This window comes from Mus pahari, chromosome 11 (assembly GCF_900095145.1).
Source record: "Mus pahari chromosome 11, PAHARI_EIJ_v1.1, whole genome shotgun sequence".
Lineage (NCBI taxonomy): Eukaryota > Metazoa > Chordata > Mammalia > Rodentia > Muridae > Mus > Mus pahari.
Window position 1 is genome coordinate 12039512 of NC_034600.1, and position 15270 is coordinate 12054781.

The following is a 15270-nucleotide window of genomic DNA, read 5'->3' on the forward strand; positions in this document are numbered from 1 at the left end:
TTCTTTTATGATTCAGGATTGTTTTGGCTATTATGGGTTTTCTGTGTTTTCATATTAAGCTGGAAATGTTCTTTCAAAATCTGTGAAGAATTGTGTTGGAATTATGAGGAATATTACACTGAATCNGCAGATTGCTTTCGGTGGAATGATAATGTTAACTATATGAATCCTACTAATACCTGAGCATGCCAGATCTTTCCATTTTCTGACATCTTCCTCAGTTTCCTTCTCCAGGGACTTAGGACTCTATCACACAAGTCTTTCACTTGCTTGTTTGGAGTTAACCCAAGAAAGTTCCTGTTTTCTTTGGTTATTGTGGTGGGTATTTTTCCCTTACTTTCTTTTTCTGTCCTTCTGTTATTTGTAAATAGGTAGGTTACTGATTCTGTGAGTTAATTTGATANCCTGATACTTTGTTGGAAGTGTTTATCAGCAAGCAGTGTTTCACAGCAGCCTTACTCATAANAGCTAGAATCTGGAAGCAACTCNGATATCCTTCAACAGAAGAATGGACAGAGAAAATGTGGTTCATTTGCACAATGAAATACTATTCAGCTATTAAAATGAGAAATCAAATCATGAATGAGCTATTAAAATGAGCTATTAAGATCATGAATTTTGCAGGTAAATGAATGGAACTAGAAGATAGTTACAAAACAACACNCCAAAGTACNTGCATGGTACGTACTCACTGATAAGTAGATATTAACCAAGAAATACAGAATACTCATGATACACCCCACAGAATTCAAGAAGTTTAACAAGAAAGAAGAATCAAGNGAATCACACTTAGAAAGGGGAACAAAAATAATCACAGGTTACTTATAACACTAAAAATAAAAAACATTACATTTTGTAAAGAATGAAAGTTAATGTGATGTGCACCAATATTTAATAATGGATAGATTAAAAAGCTTAAAGTTTTTTTTTTTAAAAATCACTACTTTGATAAGTAATCATTACTTTGATAAGTAAACCCTTGGTGAATAAATAGACAACAAAAATATAAAGGAAATGGCTTATCAAACTNCATAGAAATACAAATTCCTTTGTGATAAACAAAGTTAATGCTTACACTCAAGGTTTAAACTGTGAAAAACTGGTTGGAGGACATACATTGACAAAGGACTGTAAGCACAATCTAAAGATTCAGTTAAAAATGATGCTTCAAAAAATCCTTTAAGAAATAATCTAAGTATATATCAGATGTGTATATGCCCATGATATAACTCATAGATCTTATGAAGAGTAACAAGCAGGAAGGCCCAAGGGAGGATTCTTTACTCCCACTTATAAGGGGAAACAAAATAATCACAGGACGCAGAGGAAGGGAAGGACCTGGGTGGGAGAGGGGAAGAGGAGTGGAAAAGGGAACCAGGATCAGATGGGGGGAAGGGGAAGATAGGAGAGAAACCCAGAAGACTAGGAGAATGAAAGGAGATATGCAGCTTCTGGGGTTAGGAGGCAAGGGGACCCTCTAGAAAGTCCCAGAAACCTGGGATGTGAAAGACTCTCAGGACTCAATGGAGGTGCCCTTAGCTGAAATATTCAACATTGGGAGAGGGAACTCCAAGAGGCCACCTCCAGTAGATAGTTAGGTCCCCAAGTGGAGCAATAGGGTTACCAACCCACAGTCAAAATTTCAAATGCAGAATTTTTCCTGTCTAAAAGAACTGCAGGGACAAAAGTGGAGAAGAGACTGCAGGAAAGGAGCTCCAATGACTGACCCAACTTGTGATCCATCTCATGGATGGGGCACGGAGGTCTGACACCATTACTGATGCTATGATATACTTACAGATGGGGATCCTAGCATGGCTGTCCTCTGAGAGACCCTACCAGCAGCTGACTGAGACAGACTCAAATACTTAAAACAAACCATTAGACTGAAGTTGGAGATTATGGAAAGGATTTAAGAAGCTGACTGGGAGTACGACCCTATAGAAAGACCATCAGTCTCAACTAGCCTGGACCCCTGAAAGCTACCAGAGACTGAGCTACCAACCAACCAGGCTTCATGCATCACATCCATGATCTGAGCCCTGCCTCCCAGGCACATATATAACAGAAGACTGCCTGGTTTGGCTTTAGTGGGAAAAGATGCACCTAATCCTGGGGAGTCTTGATTCCCAGGGGAAGCAGAATGTATTTGGGGGAGGGGAAACACACTCTGGGCAGAAAGGGGGAAGAGGAATGGGGCTAGGAACTGTATGTGGGGGGATGGAAACTAAGAGTGAGGGAGGGGATGACTGGAATGTAAATAAATAAAATCATTAATTAAAAAAAAGAAATAATCAAAGTGTATGTCAAATGTGTACATGCATATCACATACTCTGTGTGTGTGCGTGTGTGTGTGTGTGTGTGTGTGTGTGTGTATAGATGCTGATTTAAGTTTGTAAGTATATGTTATAAAATACTTTGAAAGGATATCATCCAAAATGTTGCTTCTTGTGCCCACAAAAGATAAGTGAAGTTTATTACATAAGGATTGAAGAAATAATCTAAGATTGTGTTGGAGCAATTCTTGTTGCATTTCTATTCACAGTGTTATTCTTAAATACTTTCCTATATTAAAGGGAACATATATCCTCATATACTTATAATCTAGTATTATTTTTAATTTCCCACTCAAAATGTCACCCACAGAAAGATTTAGAAAATAGTTCTGTTGATATTTTTAGCAGAGAAATATTTTCCTGTAGTGAAACTTACCTGTTTAATATAAAATTGACTAACCATGTTTTAATTTTAATGAATTGTTCTCTAAATAAACAGTTGTACAAAATCCAGTACACATGAAACATCCAAAAAATTGTAACTGGCTGTAATACTATTTACTTCTCAGCAAAACTTAGAGAAATGTCTTTCATTTTTTTAATTTAAGAATACTTGACCATATGATAACTGTCAAAATTTCAGCAAAATCTGTAGTTCATTCATAAGATGTAGATATTCTCTACTGCTAGAAATAAAGTTGGCTTTATTTTTCCCTGAAAACATCTTAACATACACTGTAACATAAATGATGTTATTTTTCAAGCCCCAAAGAAACTCTTAACATATGTCCAAAAGATTATTTAATTTATTTTTAATGTTTTGAATCTGTTCTCTGGGTCAAAGGCATCTTTTACATCAAGTTGCCTTTTCAAATTAATGATTTGAAGCAACCAGTAAAAGTCATGTTGCTTAGAAGTAAATTAAATTATATGCTAGTTAAATGTGTTTTTGAGATGGCTTAAAAATAAATTACCCATAATACCTGTTAATAAAGGAACTAAATGGTTTTTTTTTCATTCTTTGTTAAAAGCAGATGCCTATTTGGCACTGTTTGGAATCCCATTTGCCATGTATATTTTTGATTAATACCATGTTGGGTAATCTCTACTATGTAGTCTAGGTTCGGTAACCTCACTGGAAAATAATGAGCCTTCAAGAATAAAGAATATCTCACTGTAAAGTTGCGTATTCTGAGAAGCAGTGAGTGTATTCAAACAAAATGAAAAAATGAGATTTTCACCCAGTAAATTTGCTGGAAGTGAAACTTACATTTCTCAATTTGTATTTAGCTGTCAGTCTGAGCACTAAAAGCTGGACAAGCTATCAGCCTTTTGCATCTGTTTTCTATACGTATCTTTTCTTCTCTCATTCAGCTGCCACAGGACTCTAGAAGTGGTGGTCTTGAGGGAGTATGCAGCAACTGGGATTTAGCCAAAAGCAGCAAGTTCACACACTAAGTGGCATCTTCAGAAAAGATCCAGCTCTCATATTTTATGAAACATGTAACATGATTTACCTGGGGTTGGCAGCAGAGATGATTTTCAGTCAATGCAAGGTAATAAATAGCAATGTGTGCTGCAATCATTTGACTTATCACCCTTGGAGTTTCAAAACAAAACTCTTTTGAAGAATTCATTTTATACGTCATAAACGTTTTTCTTGTTTTCCCTGTTTGGGCTGTCTTTGTCATTACTGTTCTTATGAAAGTATTCTTCAAAATTATAAATGAAGCAATATTTTATAGAATATTCACATAGGACTTTCTTTCTAGCTATCATTTGAAATAGAAAACTTGGAATTAAAGAAAAATAATTTGGTTCATTGAGTCAGAATGTATGAAGGCAAAAAAAAACAAAAACAAAAACAAAAACAAAAACAAAAACGTCCCCAGTCCCCCAAAATGGTTTTTGTCAATTACAGGACATTTGTTCTCAAAGTTCAGTGCAATTAGCTCCAATGAAGTATTTCATAATCAGTTTTCTAAAGGATGAGAAATGTTGTTTCTATATTTATTTTTACTTATGATGAGTGGAATTTAGAAATTCGGCCATTAGATTGATTGGATTTGTTAATCAAATACACACATTTCAATAAAATATAAATTTGGTATTTGTCCTAGAAAATATTCTTTTCATTTTTGTGGATATTCTTTTTAATGAATATATTTCCAAGCCTAGTGGTGGCTTATTTGCAGATGCCCCATGGGTAATCATTATCAGAGTATTCAGATGGCTACATATGACTTAAATATTTCAGCTTACACTTCTCTCCATGTTACCCTGTCTTAATTTCCGTGCAAGTATTTTTGAGATATTTAAGTGTTTAGTCACTGATACCATGTTTCCAGTTAGCATTTAACACCAAATTATAATTATATCAAGGATATAACTTTAAAACAGGCCATTCATTTTAATGCATAGAATTTCATATATAAATCTACTTTCTGTGTCATATAGATACTGTCCCCACAACAGTGCTTGCTTCTTTACTAGTTCTGTTCTAAAGTTTCTACTGATGTACCTTCTTATGTTCACAAAGGAAACTTGGAGCTAGCCCTGTAACAAGGCCCCAGAGTCTGAATTTTCAGGAGCTCCTTACATCTCAATAATTGAAAACAACACTTGGGAATAGATCCATCTTCTCCATCCTAGGAGGAAGGTGAAGGCCACTACTTGAATTATTCATTGAAAAGGGAATAGGAAGATTATGTAGCCACAGCCTACCTTTGCAACTGAACATTTTAACATCATTATAGAAAATATGTATTACTCATCTCTTACAGTACAGAGGTAGGCACCATAGAAACTGGATTTATGAAAATTACTCTCTATAAATCCCACATAAGATATAACTAAGAATTGTAGAACAGATAATAAGCATCTACTTACTTAAATCACATAAATTTATCAATAACATTAGAGATAAAAGTATATGCATTATAGTTAATTAAACAAGTTTTTTTTTCTTTTTTATTATTATTTTCTTTATTTACATTTCAAATGCTATCCCGAAAGTTTCCCATACCCCTCCCCCCACCTCTGTTCCCCTACCCACCCACTCCCACTACTTGGCCCAGGCCTTGCCTTGTGCTAGGTCATATAGAGTTTGGAAGACCAAGGAGCCTCTATTCCCACTGATGGCCGATTAGGTCATCTTCTGCTACATATGCAGCCAGAAACACAAACCCCGGGGGTACTGGTTAGTTCCTGTTGTTGTTCCACCTACAGGGTTGCAGCCCCCTTCAGGTACTTGGGTACTTTCTCTAGTTCCTCCATTGGGGACCCTGTGTTCCATCCAGTAGCTGGCTGTGAGCATCCATTTCGGTGTTGACCAGGCACTGGCATAGCCTCACAAGAGGCCGCAATATCAGGGTCCCTTCAGCAGTATCTTGCTGGCATGAGCATTAGTATCTAGGTTTGGTGGCTGATGATGGGATGGACTCCCGAATGGGGTACTCTCTGGATAGTCCATCCTTTCATCTTAGCTCTAAATTTTGTCTCTGTACCTGCTTGTGGACGTTGTACATCGTGGTGCGCACTAGGCTCCGCACCACGATGTACAACGTCCACAAGCAGGTTACCTCACTAAGGATGATATCCTCCAGATACATCCATTTGCCCAAGAATTTCATAAATTCATTGTTTTTAATGGCTGAGTAGTACTCCATTGTGTAAATGTACCACAGTTTCTGTATCCATTCCTCTATTGAGGGACATCTGGGTTCTTTCCAGCTTCTGGCTATTATAAATAAGGCTGCTATGAAAATAGTGGAGCAAGTGTCCTTATTACCAGTTGGAAGATCTTCTGGGTATATGCCCAGAAGAGGTATAGCAGGATCCTCCGGTAGTACTATGTCTAATTTTCTGAGGAACCGCCAGACTGATTTCCAGAGTGGTTGAACAAGCTTGCAATCCCACCAGCAATGGAGGAGTGTTCCTATTTCTCCACAACCTCGCCAGCATCTGCTGTCACCTGAATCTTTAATCTTGGCCATTCTGACTGGTGTGAGATGGAATCTCAGGGTTGATTAAACAAGTTTTGATTGGTGGGTTTGTACTACAATTTCTAGAATACATTTTTTGACAAAGAAATCATGAAAGCATACATTTCTCTAGTCTCATTCATTTTCCCTGTGCAAACTTTAAATATAATAAACAAATTATTTTAATTTCTGTAGCAGGAATATTAAAAAAGATTGGCAAGTTCCCATGCTACACCCAGCTGCTCTCTGCCCACGGTCCCTGAAAAAATGGGAGGGGATCTGTCCAGCTCTGGTTCACCTGCCTCAGAGTTGCTTGTCTCTTTTCAACTATTTACCCGCAGTGGCTAGTTGTCACAAATTCCCCTTAACCCAGTAAACAAACCCCTAGAAGATAATAATTAGTCAGATTTATATATAGCAATAAGTTCTCAATTCACAAGATGCCCACACAATAATTTCAGATGATACCAGCTGCTTGCCTAGATTAGACAAGTTAGTCCAGCTGTTCTAGCCCTATTTTATACTATATCTACCTGTGGCTATTTAAAGACATGCAGACTCTGAACCGTCCTGGTTATTCTCCATTTTCCTCCTCATCTTCTGTGTCGCTCCCTGTCTCTGCAACTCTTAGCTCTGCCTCCCTTTCCCTGTCCAATCACAGGCTTCCTGTTATATTAATATTTAATTAATTGGACAGGGAAAATACTGCTACAAATTTCTGCCATCATTACTTTGGAAAGGTAAACACACACAAAAGATTAATATGTTAATATTAATATATATCCCAGCACTTACTGTTGTGCATGTTTCTTAACTTACGATAAATGAATGATACTTAAGAAGATTGTATATGTACTCGCATCCAGAATGACTAATTGTTCATCACTCCTTTATACCTATTTCTAAATGCTGCTCATAAAGAAACCATAGAAACTACAGAGTAAGTGCATCCCCTATTTCATAAGTCAATAAATCTGAGAAGGTGTAGCCTTGGCTTCGAATGAGCTTCCAATCAAATAATGAAGGATTATTAATGAGAAGAAGCAGGCGGGTGTAAGAAGCAGTTGCTGTGAACAATACCAAAAACAGAGTTTTCTGGGCAAATTATGACAGCTGCACATATAAACACAAGCAGATTTACAAGACTTGGACAATTCTAAACCATATCAAATACCAGCAGAGAAAGAGGAGCTGGGTACAAAATTCTACCCACAACCAAGGATCTACTAGCAATTGTTACCTGCAGGAAAAGGAAGCGCCAGTTTTCTCTTAGAAAAAGTTATATATATGACCATGAAAGGCAGCCTGTTTTCTGGCCCAGCTAGGTTTAAACCCCGGAGTCCCAGCAGATAACTCTGTAAGGGACAGAAGGAAGTTTGCCTGCTCCTGGATACCAGGCTGCTGACAGGAGGCCCCAGTACTTTGGGCAATACCCTAAGCTCCTGGTATTCTGTCTGGACTCCACCTCCACAGTTACCTGGCAACTGCCAAGTATGCTCCTCCCTACAGTTACCTGGCAACAGTCAGGTAGGCTTGGCCCACTATAAAAGGGACTACTAGCTCCTCCTTCCTCTCTTACTTCTGCTTACAGCTTGCTTCTCTCTTGTCTTTTCTCCCCTTCCCTCAGCATTCCCTTCCCCCCTCTCTCCATATGGCCATGGCCAGCCTCCTACTCTTTCCATCTCTCTGCCTTTCTACAATAAATGCCTTAAAACAATGGACTGCCTCTTTTCTTCGGAATCCGCCATGCTGGAGCAATGAAGAAGGTCTCCCTCTAAAGAACCATGCACCTAATCTCCCGTGGAAGGCTTCTCTGCACTCTCAGACATTAAGCACTCTCCTCCTGGTGAGAACCAGCCAGTGGTCCCCTCATGCCCTTTTCCCTTCAGCCCCAGGCTAGAATCCAGCAGCGTCTACAGTATCCAAGAACTAGATCATCCTGTTCCCAGCCTCCATGCAGGCCCAGAGACCCCGAGCCAACTCTGGCAGGTCCACAGGGACCTCAGACTGCCTTTCTCCACCCCTGGAGCAGGGTCCTGTGGCTTTTTACAGCCTGGTGCATGTCCAGCAGCAGCATGGGGTGTGTACTTAAACTTCCTGCGTTCAGCTTCACTCAGTAGATTAGACTTGGGTCACCATCTTAACATAGATAGATAGATAGATAGATACATAGATACATAGATGATATAGAGATAGATAGATAGATAGATAGATAGATAGATAGATAGATAGATAGATAGATAGATATAGATATAGATGATGTGGATGTGGATATAGGTATATGTATAGGTATAGATATTGATATAGATATTGATATAGATATAGATAGATATAGATATACATAAATTATTTGACCACAGATCAGTGGAAAGCCACACACTCACCCAAGAATATTTAGCACAAATTGATATTGAAAGAGGAAAACGGGACACAAAGAAGGTGCAATGGAAAAGGAAAATGGGATTAAACTGAGAAGAAAGGTAAATATAATCAAAACATGTTTATGAAATTGCAAATGAATAAAAACTATCATTACAATAATCAAATCAAATATCTGCCATGTTGAAGGAATTCATACAACAACTATTCAATTCAGATGAAAGATTTACATATGACTTCTGTACTGTCTAATTTTGTGTCAACTTGACACAGGCTGGTGTTATCACAGAGAAAAGAGCTTCAGTTGGGGAAATGCCTCCACAAGATCCAGCTGTAAGGCATTCTCTCAATTAGTGATCAAGCGGGGAGGGCCCCTTGTGGGTGGTGCCATATCTGGGCTGGTAGTATTGGTTCTATAAGAGAGCAGGCTGAGCAAGCCAGGGGAAGCAAGCCAGTAAGTAACATCTCTCCATGGCCTCTGCATCAGCTCCTGCTTCCTTTACCTGCTTGAGTTCCACTCCTGCATCCTTTGGTGATGAACAGCAGTATGGAAATGTAAGCTGAATAAACCCTTTCCTCCCCAACTTGCTTCTTGGTCATGATGTTGTACAGGAATAGAAACCCTGATAAAGACAACCTCCAACTGGACATTCACATGACATGAAGATAAAATGGGAAAGCTGGGAGGATGTGTGTAATGGAGAAGAGTGGTCATAGGAGTACTATAGTAGAGAGCAGCTGGTGCATTGTCCATTCTGCTTCTAAGTAAAAACTGCTGAGAAGAGATCGATAGAAAAGGAATAGTACTGCCCACTGTAGAGACTTGCATCTAAATTAAAGAAGATGAAATTTATTCCTAGCTAATCAATAAAGAATATTAATCAGAAGATAAATGTAAATAGATGATAATTTTAGAGAAATAATTTGACTGCTAGAATAAAGATAAATCAGAAATACCAAAGAACACCCAGACTGTTTCAGATGCAAGATATGATTTGGATAATAGACATGTGGAGTTGCTATTGTTAATTCTCTTGTGTGGCAGTCACCTTTTCCTGGGTAGGTATTTTCTTATTGTCTTCTCAAACTTGGAGGCAATAAAAAGTGCTGTGCCCTGAGATTGGATATAGGAAACTTTTCCTAGGGCTCCGAGTGTTGTGCTTACAAAGTAAAGTTCACTGGTTTTGACTACAAAGCATCCAATAATGAGTGTGTCCACACCAAGACCCTGGGAAGAACTGCATTATGCTTATTGATAGCACACCATACTGGCAGTGGTACAAGTCCCACAGTGTGCTGGCCCTGGGCCTTAAAAAGGAGGGTTAGTTGACTCCTTTGGAGGAAGATATTTTTTTAATAAGATATTTTCTTTATTTACATTTCAAATGCTATCCCGAAAGTTCCCTATACCATCCCCCCACCCCTGATCCCCTACCCACCCCACTTCTTGGGCCTGGCATTCCCCTGTACTGGGACAGTTTGCAAGACAATGGGGCCTCTCTTCTCAATGATGGCCAACTAGCACTTCTTCTGCTACATATGTAGCTAGAGACAGGAGCTCTGGGGGTACTGGTTAGTTCATATTGTTGTTCCACCTACAGGGTTGCAGACCCCTTCAGCTCCTTGGGTACTTTCTCTAGCTCTGACATTGGGGGACCTGTGTTCCATCCAATAGCTGACTGTGAGCATCCACTTCTGTGTTTGCCAATCACTGGCATAGCTTCACAAGAGACTGCTATATCAGGGTCCCTTCAGCAGAATCTTGCTGGCATGTGCAATAGTGTCTGGGTTTGGTGGCTGATGATGGGATGGATCCCCAGGTGGGGTAGTCTCTGGATAGTCCATCCTTTCATCTTAGCTCAAAACTTTGTCTCTGTAACAACGGTATTTTTTTCCCTATTCTAAGGAGGAATGAAGTGTCCACACGTTCTTCCTTCTTCTCGGTTTTCTTGTGTTTTGAAAATTGCATCTTGGTTATTCTAAGTTTCTGGACTATTATCCACTCATCAGTGAGTGCATACCTAGTGACTTCTTTTGTGATTGGGTTACCTCACTAACGATGATATCCTCTAGATGCAACCATTTGCCCAAGAATTTCATGAATTGGTTGTTTTTAATAGCTGAGTAATACTCCATTGTGTAAATGTACCACATTTTCTGTATCCATTCCTCTATTGAGGGACACCTGGGTTCTTTCCAGCTTCTGGCTATTATAAATAAGGCTTCTATGAACATAGTGGAGCTTGTGTCCTTATTAGCAGATGGAACATCTTCTGGGTATATGCCCAGGATAGGTATTGCTGGATCTGCCCGTAGTACTATGTCCAAATTTCTGAGGAACCACCAGACTGATTTCCAAGTGGTTGTACAAGCTTGCAATCCCACCAGCAATGGAGGAGTGTTCCTTTTTCTCCAAATCCTCACCAGTATCTGCTGTCACCTGAATTTTTGATCTTAGCCATTCTGACTAGTGTGAGATGGAATCTCAAGGTTGTTTTGATTTGCATTTCCCTGATGATTAAGGATGTTGAACATTTTTTTCCGGTGTTTCTCATCCATTCAGTATTCCTCAGTTGAGAATTCTTTGTTTAGCTCTGTAACCCATTTTTTAATGGGGTTATTTGAATTTCTGGAGTCCAGCCTCTTGAGCTCTTTGTATATATTGGATATTAGTCCTCTATTGGGTGTAGGATGGTGAAGACCTTTTCCTAATCTGTTGGTGGCCTTTTTGCCTTGTTGACAGTATCTTTTGCCTTACAGAAGCTTTGCAATTTTATGAGGTCCCATTTGTCAATTCTTGATTTTATAGCAGAAGCCATTGCTGTTTTGTTTAGGAATTTTTCCCCTGTGCCCATATCTTTGAGGCTTTCCCCCACTTTCTCCTCTGTAAGTTTCAGTGTCTCTGGTTTTATGTGGAGGTTTTTGATCCACTTAGACTAGACTTGAGCTTTGTACAAGGAGATAAGAATGTATCAATTCTCATTCTTCTACATGATAACCGCCANTTGTGCCAGTACCATTTGTTGAAAATGCTGTCTTTTTTCCACTGGATGGTTTAGCTCCCTTATCAAAGATCAAGTGACCATAGGTGTGTGGATTCATTTCTGGGTCTTCCATTCTATTCCATTTATCTACATGTCTGTCGCTTTAACAGTACCATGTAGTTTTTATCACAATTGCTTTGTAGTACAGCTTAAAGGTCAGGCATGGTGATTTCACCAGAGGTTCTTTTATTGTTGAGAAGGGTTTTTGCTATCCTAGGTTTTTTATTATTCTAGGTGAATTTGCAAATCACCCTTTCTAACTCAGTGAAGAATTGAGTTGGAATTTTGATGGGGATTGCATCGAATCTGTAGATTGCTTTCCGCAGGATGGCCATTTTGACATGTTAATCCTGCCAATCCATGAGCATGGGAGATCTTTCTATCTTCTGAGATCTTCTTTGATTTGTTTCTTCAGAGACTTGAAGTTTTTATCATATAGATCTTTCACTTCCTTAGTTAGAGACACGCCAAGGTATTTTATATTATTTGTGACTATTGTGAAGGGTGTTGTTTCCTCATTTCTTTCTCAGCCCATTTATTCTTTGTGTAGAGGAAGGCCACTGATTTGTTTGAGTTAATTTTATATACAGCTACTNTACTGAAGCTGTTTATCAGGTTTAGGAGTTCTCTGGTGGAATTTTTAGGATCACTTATGTATACTATCATATCATCTGCAAATAATGATATTTTGACTTCTTCCTTTCCAATTTGTATCCCCTTGATCTCGTTTTGTTGCCGAACTGCTATGGCTAGAAGTTCAAGTACTATATTGAATAGGTAGGGAGAAAGTGGGCATGCTTGTCTAGTCCCTGATTTTAGTAGGATTGCTTCGAGTTTCTCAGAGGCAGAGATTTTAAACAAAAAATGTTCGATGAAAATTCAAAAGAAATACGATGAAAGGAAAAAGATACCAACAATCAGCAGCCTCCTGGAAGAGCAGTTCCAGCAGGGCAAGCTTCTTGCCTGCATTGCCTCACGACCAGGCCAGTCTGGCAGAGCAGAGGGCTAGGTGCTCGAAGCCAAGGAGCTGGAGTTCTATCTGAGGAAGATCAAAGCCCAGAAAGGCAAATAAACTATTATTCATAGCTTGTATAATAAAAGTGTTTACTGATCTTAAAAAAAAGAAATAATATTTCCAATATAAGTATTGATAGCTGATATTTTGATTAATAAGATTGGCGTTGATCGGTAAAGAGTGAGAATTTCTAACCAAAACACCCTTATTTTCAGTACAAGAAAACAAATTAGTAAGATATTTAGGCCAATGGTTATATAAATAAGTAGATTTTTGTTACCTCAAATTCTCAGTTTACTTAGATGACAGCTTTAATGTTTAAGTAGTTTCCAAATCCATTTCTGAAAGAGAAGAGTAGATTTTTAAGAATGGCAGGTCTCTTCTTTATCTTTAGTCATTGTGTAAGTTCCATCCTTCATCATGTTTATTAACAATTAATGATAACCTTCATCATCTATCTAAAGTGAAGGGTGATTGATTATGTAACAATTACTTTCAGTAACAACATTTCAATTCTGAATGAGGTTGCTTCAGAGTCCTATAAAACTTACCATCTGGATTGCTGTTTGAAAGTGACTATACCATACAATATTTAGGCTCTAACAAGAAACTGTGACACAATATCCTTTAGCCAACATTCTGAGTTATTTATACTTTGGATAATGTACCTTCTCTTGATTTTACTATTATTGGAGAATACTGCTTATTTTCCAGAAACATATATGCTGAAAAATTAGGTTGGGAATGAGAAGAAAATAACCAAACAATATTAAACCCAAATTTCTTAGCAGAGAACTACTGACAACAATGCCTGCCTGAGTTGAATGTTGGATGAACTTCAGGATTATTGGCCTGTGGTAAAACTGAAAAATCAGAACAACTCTTATGTTCTTACTGTATTTTTCACTTATTTGAAATATTTGATTAAAAAGATATCATAAATTCACCTGAAATTCATCTCAATTAAAAATTAGCTACCCAGAAGTTTGCAAAAATTATAGAGAATCCAGCGTAGATACATTTTTAGTTAATAGAATGATGGTTAGCTAACAAGATGGATCATCAAGTTATAGTTCTTGTCAGCAAGCCTTGTGGTCAGAGTTAAATCCTTTGAATTCACATGGCAGAGCTAACTCACATCTATCACACACACACACACTCACATCTATCACAATATCACACACACACACCAGAAATAAACTAAAGAAATACACCAGAGGAAAATGGAGAGAGAAATAGAAAATACAAAAATAGAGCATCCAAAATATATTTTAAAATTCTAGTAAGAAAGGAATTCAAGAAATGAAAAATATATAGAATGTTTAGAGTACAGTAAGAATCCACCAGCAGATAAATGACTGTGATGCCTAGGTTAATCCCTTACATTATGAATCACAAGAGACAGGAGAAATGATTTATCAGTCACAAATCATTCTTATAAGATAAATATAAACCTAACAGCAATATTACCAACTTAATAAATATTATTTTTAAGTGGCATGAAATAAAAAAATTAACTTATTCTTTAGCAGAGACTGCACTGGAATAACATTTACCTCTCTGGTGGCAGTGGGAAACTGGCAGAATGGAGCCTAAAAATGAGGCAGATTAAATTCTTAGGCAATAGCCAATTTTATTCATGACATCAGACAGTTTGTACTTTGAAGGTTAAGAAGAGCCTCATGAGTAAGCTTGTGAGGCTGAGCTATCCATAATCACAAGGACAAGATGCATGTGACTAAAACATTTTTCCATAGAGGCATATAAGCAAATAATAATAGCCAGTTGCAATAAATAATCTAAAAAAATTCATTCCTGTCGCCTACTCTGAAAAGGGGCAGGAAAGCACATTCCAAGAACAATTTCATTCTTTTGAAGGAACTGAGATCACAAGACTTTGTCATATGTTCTTGGCATTTTCTCACAAAGACTCAGAATTCACTTCCTGTAACTCCGTTCTTGGGCCATGTTTTAAGATAGTAGAAAAGGCTTGAAGACAGAAGTGTGGCACAGGAGCATGAAATTGTGACAAGGAAACATTGAACAGTGAAGGCCACCACACAAAGACACTGGGTAGGCTACAAGGGATCATGCAAATGCATAATTTTCAAACTTAATACAATTAAAATGTCAATATTACATAAGTTAGCTACATATTCAATAACGTTTCAAATGTCAAAGGAGTTCCTCAATGAATCAGAAAATAAAATACTTCCAAAATTCACATAGAAACAAAAGACTAAATTGAAGCTATTACAGCGCATGACCCCAAACAATGCTACAAAGCTACAGTGACAAAAATATATGGGCACAGATATATAGGACAATGTAAGAGAATAGAGAGTCAAGAATTAACCCATAATCTATGAGTACCTAAAAAAAATTAAAGGTATCAAAAATATACTGGAAAATGGCAGCCTATTAGTATTACTATTTTTATTTTTATTAATAAAAATTTATATTATAAATAATAAAATAGCATATCACATATAAATATTAATTAATACTTGTTGTTTCTTGCATACCTGGATATCCAGAATGCACACAAAACAATTCACACTAGAATATAACC

At 37.7% G+C, this 15270-nt stretch overlaps 1 pseudogene; it reads left to right on the forward strand.

The window, feature by feature from the left end:
• Window positions 1–3689: 3689 nt before the first annotated feature.
• LOC110329261 lies at window positions 3690–12755 on the forward strand (annotated as a pseudogene).
• The last annotated feature ends 2515 nt before the right edge of the window (window positions 12756–15270 follow it).